This window comes from Eleutherodactylus coqui, chromosome 1 (genome assembly GCF_035609145.1).
Source record: "Eleutherodactylus coqui strain aEleCoq1 chromosome 1, aEleCoq1.hap1, whole genome shotgun sequence".
NCBI lineage: Eukaryota > Metazoa > Chordata > Amphibia > Anura > Eleutherodactylidae > Eleutherodactylus > Eleutherodactylus coqui.
Genome location: NC_089837.1, coordinates 380,467,017 through 380,475,889, shown reverse-complemented (window position 1 = coordinate 380,475,889; position 8,873 = coordinate 380,467,017).

The following is an 8,873-nucleotide window of genomic DNA, read 5'->3' as shown; positions in this document are numbered from 1 at the left end:
ATTTTTTTTTCTTTCTAAAAATCGTCTGTGCAGAGCATTGCACCCTCCATTGATACTACAGGGACAGAATTGTGTAGGCAGGGCCACAACACAGTTATTGTTCATTGAATATACGCAGTGGGGCCCTCCCTTTGCAAAAAAGCGAATTCAATTAATTATATTTGGCCTGCCTGTGTCAGTCCTAAGGTCTCCGTGTACGTGTGTGCTGCGTGGAGAACGTACAAAAATCAAACGCAACCAGCTACGGTTTACTGCAGGCTTGCGCCATTGTCTTTCCTGACTGGCAAATACCTGCTCTGCTAGAGTTAATAACTCTGCTACACTATAGTTGTGTGACACTTTTTGAGGGCCACACCACAGATATTAAACTTCTTGTTCATTGAATATACGCAGTGGGGCCCTCCCTTTGCAAAAAAGCGAATTCAATTAATTATATTTGGCCTGCCTGTGTCAGTCCTAAGGTCTCCGTGTGCGTGTGTGCTGCGTGGAGAACGTACAAAAATCAAACGCAACCAGCTACGGTTTACTGCAGGCTTGCGCCATTGTCTTTCCTGACTGGCAAATACCTGCTCTGCTAGAGTTAATAACTCTGCTACACTATAGTTGTGTGACACTTTTTGAGGGCCACACCACAGATATTAAACTTCTTGTTCATTGAATATACGCAGTGGGGCCCTCCCTTTGCAAAAAAGCAAATTCAATTAATTATATTTGGCCTGCCTGTGTCAGTCCTAAGGTCTCCGTGTACGTGTGTGCTGCGTGGAGAACGTACAAAAATCAAACGCAACCAGCTACGGTTTACTGCAGGCTTGCGCCATTGTCTTTCCTGACTGGCAAATACCTGCTCTGCTAGAGTTAATAACTCTGCTACACTATAGTTGAGTGATACTTTTTGAGGGCCGCACCACAGATATTAAACTTCTTGTTCATTGAATATACGCAGTGGGGCCCTCCCTTTGCAAAAAAGCGAATTCAATTAATTATATTTGGCCTGCCTGTGTCAGTCCTAAGGTCTCCGTGTGCGTGTGTGCTGCGTGGAGAACGTACAAAAATCAAACGCAACCAGCTACGGTTTACTGCAGGCTTGCGCCATTGTCTTTCCTGACTGGCAAATACCTGCTCTGCTAGAGTTAATAACTCTGCTACACTATAGTTGTGTGACACTTTTTGAGGGCCACACCACAGATATTAAACTTCTTGTTCATTGAATATACGCAGTGGGGCCCTCCCTTTGCAAAAAAGCAAATTCAATTAATTATATTTGGCCTGCCTGTGTCAGTCCTAAGGTCTCCGTGTACGTGTGTGCTGCGTGGAGAACGTACAAAAATCAAACGCAACCAGCTACGGTTTACTGCAGGCTTGCGCCATTGTCTTTCCTGACTGGCAAATACCTGCTCTGCTAGAGTTAATAACTCTGCTACACTATAGTTGAGTGATACTTTTTGAGGGCCGCACCACAGATATTAAACTTCTTGTTCATTGAATATACGCAGTGGGGCCCTCCCTTTGCAAAAAAGCGAATTCAATTAATTATATTTGGCCTGCCTGTGTCAGTCCTAAGGTCTCCGTGTACGTGTGTGCTGCGTGGAGAACGTACAAAAATCAAACGCAACCAGCTACGGTTTACTGCAGGCTTGCGCCATTGTCTTTCCTGACTGGCAAATACCTGCTCTGCTAGAGTTAATAACTCTGCTACACTATAGTTGTGTGACACTTTTTGAGGGTCACACCACAGATATTAAACTTCTTGTTCATTGAATATACGCAGTGGGGCCCTCCCTTTGCAAAAAAGCGAATTCAATTAATTATATTTGGCCTGCCTGTGTCAGTCCTAAGGTCTCCGTGTACGTGTGTGCTGCGTGGAGAACGTACAAAAATCAAACGCAACCAGCTACGGTTTACTGCAGGCTTGCGCCATTGTCTTTCCTGACTGGCAAATACCTGCTCTGCTAGAGTTAATAACTCTGCTACACTATAGTTGTGTGACACTTCTTGAGGGCCACACCACAGATATTAAACTTCTTGTTCATTGAATATACGCAGTGGGGCCCTCCCTTTGCAAAAAAGCGAATTCAATTAATTATATTTGGCCTGCCTGTGTCAGTCCTAAGGTCTCCGTGTACGTGTGTGCTGCGTGGAGAACGTACAAAAATCAAACGCAACCAGCTACGGTTTACTGCAGGCTTGCGCCATTGTCTTTCCTGACTGGCAAATACCTGCTCTGCTAGAGTTAATAACTCTGCTACACTATAGTTGTGTGATACTTTTTGAGGGCCACACCACAGATATTAAACTTCTTGTTCATTGAATATACGCAGTGGGGCCCTCCCTTTGCAAAAAAGTGAATTCAATTAATTATATTTGGCCTGCCTGTGTCAGTCCTAAGGTCTCCGTGTACGTGTGTGCTGCGTGGAGAACGTACAAAAATCAAACGCAACCAGCTACGGTTTACTGCAGGCTTGCGCCGTTGTCTTTCCTGACTGGCAAATACCTGCTCTGCTAGAGTTAATAACTCTGCTACACTATAGTTGTGTGACACTTTTTGAGGGCCACACCACAGATATTAAACTTCTTGTTCATTGAATATACGCAGTGGGGCCCTCCCTTTGCAAAAAAGCGAATTCAATTAATTATATTTGGCCTGCCTGTGTCAGTCCTAAGGTCTCCGTGTGCGTGTGTGCTGCGTGGAGAACGTACAAAAATCAAACGCAACCAGCTACGGTTTACTGCAGGCTTGCGCCATTGTCTTTCCTGACTGGCAAATACCTGCTCTGCTAGAGTTAATAACTCTGCTACACTATAGTTGTGTGACACTTTTTGAGGGCCACACCACAGATATTAAACTTCTTGTTCATTGAATATACGCAGTGGGGCCCTCCCTTTGCAAAAAAGCAAATTCAATTAATTATATTTGGCCTGCCTGTGTCAGTCCTAAGGTCTCCGTGTACGTGTGTGCTGCGTGGAGAACGTACAAAAATCAAACGCAACCAGCTACGGTTTACTGCAGGCTTGCGCCATTGTCTTTCCTGACTGGCAAATACCTGCTCTGCTAGAGTTAATAACTCTGCTACACTATAGTTGAGTGATACTTTTTGAGGGCCGCACCACAGATATTAAACTTCTTGTTCATTGAATATACGCAGTGGGGCCCTCCCTTTGCAAAAAAGCGAATTCAATTAATTATATTTGGCCTGCCTGTGTCAGTCCTAAGGTCTCCGTGTACGTGTGTGCTGCGTGGAGAACGTACAAAAATCAAACGCAACCAGCTACGGTTTACTGCAGGCTTGCGCCATTGTCTTTCCTGACTGGCAAATACCTGCTCTGCTAGAGTTAATAACTCTGCTACACTATAGTTGTGTGACACTTTTTGAGGGTCACACCACAGATATTAAACTTCTTGTTCATTGAATATACGCAGTGGGGCCCTCCCTTTGCAAAAAAGCGAATTCAATTAATTATATTTGGCCTGCCTGTGTCAGTCCTAAGGTCTCCGTGTACGTGTGTGCTGCGTGGAGAACGTACAAAAATCAAACGCAACCAGCTACGGTTTACTGCAGGCTTGCGCCATTGTCTTTCCTGACTGGCAAATACCTGCTCTGCTAGAGTTAATAACTCTGCTACACTATAGTTGTGTGACACTTCTTGAGGGCCACACCACAGATATTAAACTTCTTGTTCATTGAATATACGCAGTGGGTCCTTCCCTTTGCAAAAAAGCAAAAACATTATATTTGGCCTGCAGGCTTGCGCCAATTTATTTCCTGCCAGGGAAATCAAATCACTGGTAATACAGCATGCTGAGGGGTAGGGGTAAGCCTAGAGGACGTGGACGTGGACGTGGCCGAGGACGCGTAGGCCCAAGTGAGGGTGTGGGCACAGGCCGAGCTCCTGATCCAGGTGTGTCGCAGCCGACTGCTGCGCGATTAGGAGAGAGGCACGTTTCTGGCGTCCCCACATTCATCGTCCAATTAATGGGTCCACGCGGGAGACCTTTATTAGAAAATGAGCAGTGTGAGCAGGTCCTGTCCTGGATGGCAGAAAGTGCTTCGAGCAACCTATCGTCCAGCCACAGTTCTGCGCCGTCCACTGCTGGAAATCCGAATCCTCTGTCTGCTGCTCCTCCTTCCTCCCAGCCTCCTCACTCCACTACAATGACACATGCTCAGGAGCGGGAACACTCCCAGGAACTGTTCTCGGGCCCCTGCTCAGATTGGGCAGCAGTGGTTCCTCTCCCACCAGAGGAGTTTATCGTCACTGATGCCCAACCATTCGAAAGTTCCTGGGGTCCGGGGACTTCCGCCAACTGTCTCAAGAACTTTCTGTGGGTGAGGAGGACGATAACGATGAGACACAGTTGTCTTGCAGTGAGGTAGTAGTAAGGGCAGTAAGTCCGAGGGAGCAGCGCACAGAGGATTCGGAGGAAGAGCAGCAGGACGATGAGGTGACTGACCCTACCTGGTGTGCAACGCCTACACAGGACAGGTCTTCAGAGGGGGAGGCACGGGCAGCAGCAGGGCAGGTTGCAAGAGGCAGTGCGGTGGCCAGGGGTAGAGGCAGGGCCAGACCGAATAATCCACCAAGTGTTTCCCAAAGCGCACCCTCGCGCCATGCCACCCTGCAGAGGCCAAGGTGCTCTAAGGTCTGGCAGTTTTTCACAGAGACGCCTGACGACCGACGAACAGTGGTGTGCAACCTTTGTCGCGCCAAGATCAGCCGGGGAGCCACCACCAACAGCCTCACCACCACCAGCATGCGCAGACTTATGATGGCCAAGCACCCCACAAGGTGGGACGAAGGCCGTTCACCGCCTCCGGTTTGCACCGCTGCCTCTCCCCCTGTGCCCCAACCTGCCACTGAGATCCAACCCCCCTCTCAGGACACAGGCACTACCGTCTCATGGCCTGCACCCACACCCTCACCTCCGCTGTCCTCGGCCCCATCCACCAATGTCTCGCACCGCACAGTCCAGCCGTCGCTAGCGCAAGTGTTGGAGCGCAAGCGCAAGTACGCCACCACGCACCCGCACACTCAAGCGTTAACCGTCCACATAGCCAAATTTATCAGCCCTGAGATGCTGCCGTATAGGGTTGTGGAAACGGAGTCCTTCAAAGCTATGATGGCGGCGGCGGCCCCGCGCTACTCAGTTCCCAGTCGCCACTACTTTTCCCGATGTGCCGTCCCAGCCCTGCACGACCACGTCTCCCGCAACATTGTACGCGCCCTCACCAATGCGGTTAGTGGCAAGGTCCACTTAACTACGGACACGTGGACAAGCACAGGCGGGCAGGGCCGCTACATCTCCCTGACGGCACATTGGGTGAATTTAGTGGAGGCTGGGACAGAGTCAGAGCCTGGGACGGCTCACGTCCTACCCACCCCCAGAATTGCGGGCCCCAGCTCGGTGGTGGTATGTTCGGCGGTGTATGCTTCTTCCACTAAAGCACCCTCCTCCTCCTCCTCAACCTCTGTCTCGCAATCTAGATGTGTCAGCAGCAGCAGGACGTCGCCAGCAGTCGGTGTCGCGCGGCGTGGCAGCACAGCGGTGGGCAAGCGTCAGCAGGCCGTGCTGAAACTACTCAGCTTAGGAGATAGGAGGCACACGGCCCACGAATTGCTGCAGGGTCTGACAGAGCAGACCGACCGTTGGCTTGCGCCGCTGAGCCTCCAACCGGGCATGGTCGTGTGTGACAACGGCCGTAACCTGGTGGCGGCTCTGCAGCTTGGCAGCCTCACGCACGTGCCATGCCTGGCCCACGTCTTTAATTTGGTGGTTCAGCGCTTTCTGAAAAGCTACCCACGCTTGTCAGACCTGCTCGTAAAGGTGCGCCGGCTCTGCGCACATTTCCGCAAGTCCCACACGGACGCTGCCACCCTGCGCACCCTGCAACATCGCTTTAATCTGCCAGTGCACCGACTGCTGTGCGATGTGCCCACACGGTGGAACTCTACGCTCCACATGTTGGCTAGGCTCTATGAGCAGCGTAGAGCTATAGTGGAATACCAACTCCAACATGGGCGGCGCAGTGGGAGTCAGCCTCCTCAATTCTTTTCAGAAGAGTGGGCCTGGTTGGCAGACATCTGCCAGGTCCTTCGAAACTTTGATCAGTCTACCCAGGTGGTGAGCGGCGATGCTGCAATCATTAGCGTCACCATTCCTCTGCTATGCATCTTGAGAAGTTCCCTGCAAACCATAAAGGCAGCCGCTTTGCGCTCGGAAACAGAGCCGGGGGAAGACAGTATGTCGCTGGATAGTCAGAGCACCCTCCTGTCTATATCTCAGCGCGTTCAGGAGGAGGAGGAGGATGAGGAGGAGGGGGAAGAGACAGCTTGGCCCACTGCTGACGGTACACATGCTGCTGGGCTGTCATCATTTCAGCGTGTATGGCCAGAGGAGGAGGAGGATCCTGAAAGTGATCTTCCTAGTGCGGACAGCCATGTGTTGCGTACAGGTACCCTGGCACACATGGCTGACTTCGTGTTAGGATGCCTTTCTCGTGACCCTCGCATTCAACGCATTCTGGCCACTACGGATTACTGGGTGTACACACTGCTCGACCCACGCTATAAGGAGAACCTTCCCAGTCTTATTCCCGAAGAGGAAAGGGGCTCGAGAGTGTTGCTATACCACAGGACCCTGGCGGACAAGCTGATGGTAAAATTCCCATCCGACAGCGGTAGTGGCAGAAGGCGCAGTTCCGAGGGCCAGGTAGCAGGGGAGGTGCGTAGATCGAGCAGCATGTACAGCCCAGACAGTGCAACAGTCTTTAAGGGCCTGGCCAGCTTTATGGCTCCCCAGCAAGACTGTGTCACCGCTCCCCAGTCAAGGCTGAGTCGGCGGGAGCACTGTAAAAGGATGGTGAGGGAGTACGTAGCGGATCGCACGACCATCCTCGGTGACGCCTCTGCCCCCTAGAACTACTGGGTGTCGAAGCTGGACACGTGGCCTGAACTAGCGCTGTATGCCCTGGAGGTGCTTGCTTGTCCTGCGGCTAGCGTCTTGTCGGAGAGGGTGTTTAGTGCGGCTGGGGGAATGATCACAGATAAGCGTACCCGCCTGTCAACCGACAGTGCCGACAGGCTAACACTCATCAAGATGAACAAAGCCTGGATTTCCCCAGACTTCTCTTCTCCACCAGCGGACAGCAGCGATACGTAAGCAATACGTAGCCTGCACCCGCGGATGGAAGCTACGTTCTCTCTCACCATCCAAAACGGGGACATTTCTGCTTCATCAATCTGTGTCTAATATTCCTCCTCCTGCTCCTCCTCCTGAAACCTCACGTAATCACGCTGAACGGGCAATTTTTCTTAGGGCCACAAGGCTCACTCATCTAATTTTTCTAAACAATTTTTATATGTTTCAATGCTCTTAAAAGCGTTGAAACTTTAACTTGAACCAATTTTTCGTTAAACTGGGCTGCCTCCAGGCCTAGTTACCACTTAAGCCACATTAACCAAAGCGATTAATGGGTTTCACCTGCCATCTTGGTTGGGCATGCCCAATTTTTACTGAGGTACATTAGTACTGTTGGTACACCAATTTTTTGGGGCCCTCACCTACAGTGTAATCATAGCAATTTGTATGTTCTTCGCCTGCACTCATGGTACAGAAAGGTGTGTGGGGTTGGCCTACACTTTAGCTACATAAATGTAACTTGGGCCTTGGCTATACTGCAGCTACTGAAATGGAACTAAGACTGCGCTCCCACTATACTGCTGCTTCGGAATTGTTACTGGGGCCTGTCTTGAGTGCTACTATTGCTGACATGGAACTAAGACTGCGCTCCCGCTATAATGCTGCTTCGGAATTGTTACTGGGGCCTGTCTTGAGTGCTACTATTGCTGACATGGAACGAAGACTGCGCTCCCGCTATAATGCTGCTAGTGATATGTTAGTGGGGCCTGTCCTAATGCTACGGCTGAAATGTTACGAATTCTGGGCTCTGCCTATACCGCTGCTAATGGTATGTCTCTGGGGTGTGGAAACAGGCTTCCCAAAGACATGATGGCGGCGAGGCCATTTCCCACCAACGCGGTTACTGTTAAGGTGCATATAACCACGGACACGTGGAGAGGACACGTAGTGCCTCAAAAACATCCCCCTCCTCCTCCAACGGGGAAAACAAACATTCTTGGCAAATGCCTTTGCATTGGTTCGTCTGGTGGCAGTCCAAGAATTTCACCTTTACCGACACTACAAGAGAGCCCCCCCACCATCCCCCCGCCACGGCCCACTTAATCCTGGCCACATTCCGAAAACCAACAAAATAAAACCGCGCTACTAGGTCCGCAGTCACCACCACATTACCACCAACGCGGTTACTGTTAAGGTGCATATTACCAGTCTGACTGGGGCATTCAGAGACACCTTGACAGAATGAATAGTGTGTGGCACATAGGTTCCCCATTGCTATGCCCACGTGTGCAGCTCCTGATGGTGGTGGCACAGGATTCTATTTCTCATTGCTTCTGTACAGCATTGTGGGCTATCGCCCGGCCCCTTTTAAAGAGGGTCGCTGCCTAGCCGTGCCAACCCTCTGCAGTGTGTGCCTGCGGTTCCTCCTCATGGCAGACGCACTTCTAAATAGACATGAGTGTGGCGTGGCATGACGGCAGCTGAAGGCTGCGCAGGGACACTTTGGTGTGCGCTGTGGGGGGGAGGGGGGCGGTTGGGCAGCATGTAAGCCAGGAGAAGTGGCAGTGGAGTGTCATGCAGGCAGTGATTGTGCTTTGTTGGAGGTAGTGTGGTGCTTAGCTAAGGTATGCATTGCTAATGAGGGCTTTTCAGAAGTAAAAGTTTTTGGGAGGGGGGGGGCCCACTCTTGCCGCTATTGTGGCTTAATAGTGGGACCTGTGAACTTGAGATGCAGCCC